This window comes from Macaca mulatta, chromosome 4 (genome assembly GCF_049350105.2).
Source record: "Macaca mulatta isolate MMU2019108-1 chromosome 4, T2T-MMU8v2.0, whole genome shotgun sequence".
NCBI lineage: Eukaryota > Metazoa > Chordata > Mammalia > Primates > Cercopithecidae > Macaca > Macaca mulatta.
This window is the reverse complement of record NC_133409.1, coordinates 57,724,456-57,730,295: the sequence shown is the minus strand read 5'-3', so window position 1 is coordinate 57,730,295 and position 5,840 is coordinate 57,724,456.

The following is a 5,840-nucleotide window of genomic DNA, read 5'->3' as shown; positions in this document are numbered from 1 at the left end:
AACACTAAGCAGTTTCTCAGAAAGCTTCTTTCCAGATTTCATCTGAGGATATTTCCTTTTTCACCATAGCCCTCTCTGGGCTTCCAAATATCACTTTGCCAATTCCACAAGAACTGTCTTAGCGAAAGGCTTCTTGAGGAGAAAGCTGTAACTCTGGGAGATGATTTCACAGAACACAAAGAAATTTCTCAGAAAGCTTCTTTCTCTTTGTTATCCGAGGATATTTCCTTTGGCCCTATAGTCTCCAAAGGGATCCGAAATATCTGTTCTCAGATTCCACAGAAATAAGGCTAGTAAAGAGATCCACGAAATACAATTGTAAGTCTGTGAGATGAATTAACAGAACACTAAGCAGTTTCTCAGAAAGCTTCTTTCCAGATTACATCTGAGGATATTTCCTTTTTCACGATAGACCCCTATTGGCTTCCAAATATCACTTTGCCAATTCCACAAGAACTGTCTTAGCGAAAGGCTTCTTGAGGGGAAATCTGTAACTCTGTGAGATGATTTCACAAAACACAAAGAAGTTTCTCAGAAAGCTTCTTTCTCTTTTTTATCGGAGGATATTTCCTTTGGCCCTATAGTCTCCAAAGCGAACTGAAATATCTGTTCTCAGATTCCACAGAAATAAGGACAGTCAAGAGATCCACGAAATAGAGATGTAACTCTGTGAGATGATTAACAGAACACTAAGCAGTTACTCAGAAAGCTTCTTTCCAGATTTCATCTGAGGATATTTCCTTTTTCACCATAGCCCTCTATGGGCTTCCAAATATCACTTTGCCAATTCCACAGGAACTGTCTTAGCGCAAGGCTTCTTGAGGGGAAAGCTGCAACTCTGTGAGATGATTTCACAGAACACAAAGAAGTTTCTCAGAAAGCTTCTTTCTCTTTGTTATCGGAGGATATTTCCTTTGGCCCTATAGTCTCCAAAGGGATCCGAAATATCTGTTCTCAAATTCCACAGAAATAAAGCTAGCAAAGAGATCCACGAAATACAGATGTAACTCTATAAGATGAATTAACAGAACACTAAGCAATTTCTTAAAAGCTTCTCTCCAGATTTCATCTGAGGATATTTCCTTTTTCACCCTAGCCCTCTATGGGCTTCCAAATATCACTTTGTCAATTCCACAACAACTGTCTCACCGTAAGGCTTCTTGAGGGGAAAGCTGTAACTCTGAGATGATTTCACAGAACACAAGGAAGTTTCTCAGAAAGCTTCTTTCTCTTTGTTATCGGAGGATATTTCCGTTGGCCCTATAGTCTCCAAAGGGATCCGAAATATCTGTTCTCAGATTCCACAGAAATAAGGCTAGCAAAGAGATCCACGAAATAATAAGGCTAGCAAAGAGATCCACGAAATACAGATGTAACTCTGTGAGATGAATTAACAGAACACTAAGCAGTTTCTGAAAAGCTTCTTTCCAGATTTCATCTGAGGATATTTCCTTTTTCACCATAGCGCGCTATGGGCTTCCAAATATCACTTTGCCAATTCCACAAGAACTGTCTCAGCGAAAGACTTCTTGAGGGGAAAGCTGTAACTCTGTGAGATGATTTCACAGAACACAAAGAAGATTCTCAGAAAGCTTCTTTCTCTTTGTTATCGGAGGATATTTACTTTGGCCCTATAGTCTCCAAAGGGATCCGAAATATCTGTTCTCAGATTCCACAGAAATAAGGCTAGCAAAGAGATCCACGAAATACAGGTGTAACTCTGTGAGATGAATTAACAGAACACTAAGCAGTTTCTCAGAAAGCTTCTTTCCAGATTTCATCTGAGGATATTTCCTTTTTCACCATAGCCCGCTATGGGCTTCCAAATATCACTTTGCCAATTCCACAAGAACTGTCTTAGCGAAAGACTTCTTGAGGGGAAAGCTCTAACTCTGTGAGATGATTTCACAGAACACAAAGAAGTTTCTCAGAAAGCTTCTTTCTCTTTGTTATCGGAGGATATTTCCTTTGGCCCTATAGTCTCCAAAGGGATCCGAAATATCTCTTCTCAGATTCCACAGAAATAAGGCTAGCAAAGAGATCCACGAAATACAGATGTAACTCTGTGAGATGAATTAACAGAACACTAAGCAGTTTCTCAAAAGCTTCTTTCCAGATTTCATCTGAGGATATTTCCTTTTTCACCATAGCCCTCTATGGGCTTCCAAATATCACTTTGACAATTCCACAAGAACTGTCTCAGCGAAAGGCTTCTTGAGGGGAAAGCTGTAACTCTGTGAGATGATTTCACAGAACACAAAGAAGTTTCTCAGAAAGCTTCTTTCTCTTTGTTATCGGGGGATATTTCCTTTGGCCCTAGAGTCTCCAAAGGGATCCGAAATATCTGTTCTCAGATTCCACAGAAATAAGGCTAGCCAAGAGATCCAGGAAATAACAAGGTTAGCAAAGAGATCCACGAAATACAGATGTAACTCTGTGAGATGCATTAACAGAACACTAAGCAGTTTCTCTGAAAGCATCTTTCCAGATTTCATCTGAGGATATTTCCTTTTTCATCGTAGCCCTCTATGGACTTCAAAATATCACTTTCCGAATTCCACAAGAACTGTCTTAGTGAAAGGCTTCTTGAGGAGAAAGCTGTAACTCTGTGAGATGATTTCACAGAACACAAAGAAGTTTCTCAGAAAGCTTCTTTCTCTTTGTTATCGGAGGATATTTCCTTTGGCCCTATAGTCTCCAAAGGGATCCGAAATATCTGTTCTCAGATTCCACAGAAATAAGGCGAGCAAAGAGATCCACTAAATACAGATGTAACTCTGTGAGATGCATTAACTGAATACTAAGCAGTTTCTCAGAAAGCTTCTTTCCAGACTTCATCTGAGGATATTTCCTTTTTCATCATAGCCCTCTATGGGCTTCCAAATATCACTTTGCGAATTCCACAAGAACTGTCTTAGCGAAAGGCTTCTTGAGGAGAAAGCTGTAACTCTGTGAGATGATTTCACAGAACACAAAGAAGTTTCTCAGAAAGCTTCTCTCTTAGTTATCGGAGGATATTTCTTTGGCCCTATAGTCTCCAAAGGGATCCGAAATATCTGTTCTCAGATTCCACAGAAATAAGGCGAGCAAAGAGATCCACTAAATACAGATGTAACTCTGTGAGATGCATTAACTGAATACTAAGCAGTTTCTCAGAAAGCTTCTTTCCAGACTTCATCTGAGGATATTTCCTTTTTCATCATAGCCCTCTATGGGCTTCCAAATATCACTTTGCGAATTCCACAAGAACTGTCTTAGCGAAAGGCTTCTTGAGGAGAAAGCTGTAACTCTGTGAGATGATTTCACAGAACACAAAGAAGTTTCTCAGAAAGCTTCTACCTTAGTTATCGGAGGATATTTCTTTGGCCCTAGAGTCTCCAAAGGGATCCGAAATATCTGTTCTCAGATTCCACAGAAATAAGGCTAGCAAAGAGATCCACGAAATACAGATGTAACTCTGTAAGATGGATTAACAGAACACTAAGCAGTTTCTCAGAAAGCTTCTTTCCAGATTTCATCTGAGGATATTTCCTTTTTCACCATAGCCCTCTCTGGGCTTCCAAATATCACTTTGCCAATTCCACAAGAACTGTCTTAGCGAAAGGCTTCTTGAGGAGAAAGCTGTAACTCTGTGAGATGATTTCACAGAAGACAAAGAAATTTCTCAGAAAGCTTCTTTCTCTTTGTTATCCGAGGATATTTCCTTTGGCCCTATAGTATCTAAAGGGATCCGAAATATCTGTTCTCAGATTCCACAGAAATAAGGCTAGTAAAGAGATCCACGAAATACAATTGTAAGTCTGTGAGATGAATTAACAGAACACTAAGCAGTTTCTCAGAAAGCTTCTTTCCAGATTACATCTGAGGATATTTCCTTTTTCACGATAGACCCCTATGGGCTTCCAAATATCACTTTGCCAATTCCACAAGAACTGTCTTAGCGAAAGGCTTCTTGAGGGGAAATCTGTAACTCTGTGAGATGATTTCACAGAACACAAAGAAGTTTCTCAGAAAGCTTCTTTCTCTTTTTTATCGGAGGATATTTCCTTTGGCCCTATAGTCTCCAAAGCGAACTGAAATATCTGTTCTCAGATTCCACAGAAATAAGGACAGCCAAGAGATCCACGAAATAGAGATGTAACTCTGTGAGATGATTAACAGAACACTAAGCAGTTTCTCAGAAAGCTTCTTTCCAGATTTCATCTGAGGATATTTCCTTTTTCACCATAGCCCTCTATGGGCTTCCAAATATCACTTTGCCAATTCCACAGGAACTGTCTTAGCGCAAGGCTTCTTGAGGGGAAAGCTGCAACTCTGTGAGATGATTTCACAGAACACAAAGAAGTTCCTCAGAAAGCTTCTTTCTCTTTGTTATCGGAGGATATTTCCTTTGGCCCTATAGTCTCCAAAGGGATCCGAAATATCTGTTCTCAAATTCCACAGAAATAAAGCTAGCAAAGAGATCCACGAAATACAGATGTAACTCTATAAGATGAATTAACAGAACACTAAGCAGTTTCTCAAAAGCTTCTCTCCAGATTTCATCTGAGGATATTTCCCTTTTCACCCTAGCCCTCTATGGGCTTCCAAATATCACTTTGCCAATTCCACAACAACTGTCTCAGCGAAAGGCTTCTTGAGGGGAAAGCTGTAACTCTGTGAGATGATTTCACAGAACACAAAGAAGTTTCTCAGAAAGCTTCTTTCTCTTTGTTATCGGAGGATATTTCCGTTGGCCCTATAGTCTCCAAAGGGATCCGAAATATCTGTTCTCAGATTCCACAGAAATAAGGCTAGCAAAGAGATCCACGAAATAATAAGGCTAGCAAAGAGATCCACGAAATACAGATGTAACTCTGTGAGATGAATTAACAGAACACTAAGCAGTTTCTCAAAAGCTTCTTTCCAGATTTCATCTGAGGATATTTCCTTTTTCACCATAGCCCACTATGGGCTTCCAAATATCACTTTGCCAGTTCCACAAGAACTGTCTCAGCGAAAGACTTCTGGAGGGGAAAGCTGTAACTCTGTGAGATGATTTCACAGAACACAAAGAAGTTTCTCAGAAAGCTTCTTTCTCTTTGTTATCGGAGGATATTTCCTTTGGCCCTATAGTCTCCAAAGGGATCCGAAATATCTGTTCTCAGATTCCACAGAAATAAGGCTAGCAAAGAGATCCACGAAATACAGATGTAACTCTGTGAGATGAATTAACAGAACACTAAACAGTTTCTCAGGAAGCTTCTTTCCAGATTTCATCTGAGGATATTTCCATTTTCACCATAGCCCTCTATGGGCTTCCAAATATCACTTTGCCAATTCCACAACAACTGTCTCAGCGAAAGGCTTCTTGAGGGGAAAGCTGTAACTCTGTGAGATGATTTCACAGAACACAAAGAAGTTTCTCAGAAAGCTTCTTTCTCTTTGTTATCGGAGGATATTTCCTTTGGCCCTATAGTCTCCAAAAGGATCCGAAATATCTGTTCTCAGATTCCAAAGAAATAAGGCTAGCCAAGAGATCCAGGAAATAACAAGGTTAGCAAAGAGATCCACGAAATACAGATGTAACTCTGTGAGATGCATTAACAGAACACTAAGCAGTTTCTCAGAAAGCATCTTTCCAGATTTCATCTGAGGATATTTCCTTTTTCATCGTAGCCCTCTATGGACTTCCAAATATCACTTTCCGAATTCCACAAGAACTGTCTTAGTGAAAGGCTTCTTGAGGAGAAAGGTGTAACTCTGTGAGATGATTTCACAGAACAAAAAGAAGTTTCTCAGAAAGCTTCTTTCTCTTTGTTATCGGAGGATATTTCCTTTGGCCCTATAGTCTCCAAAGG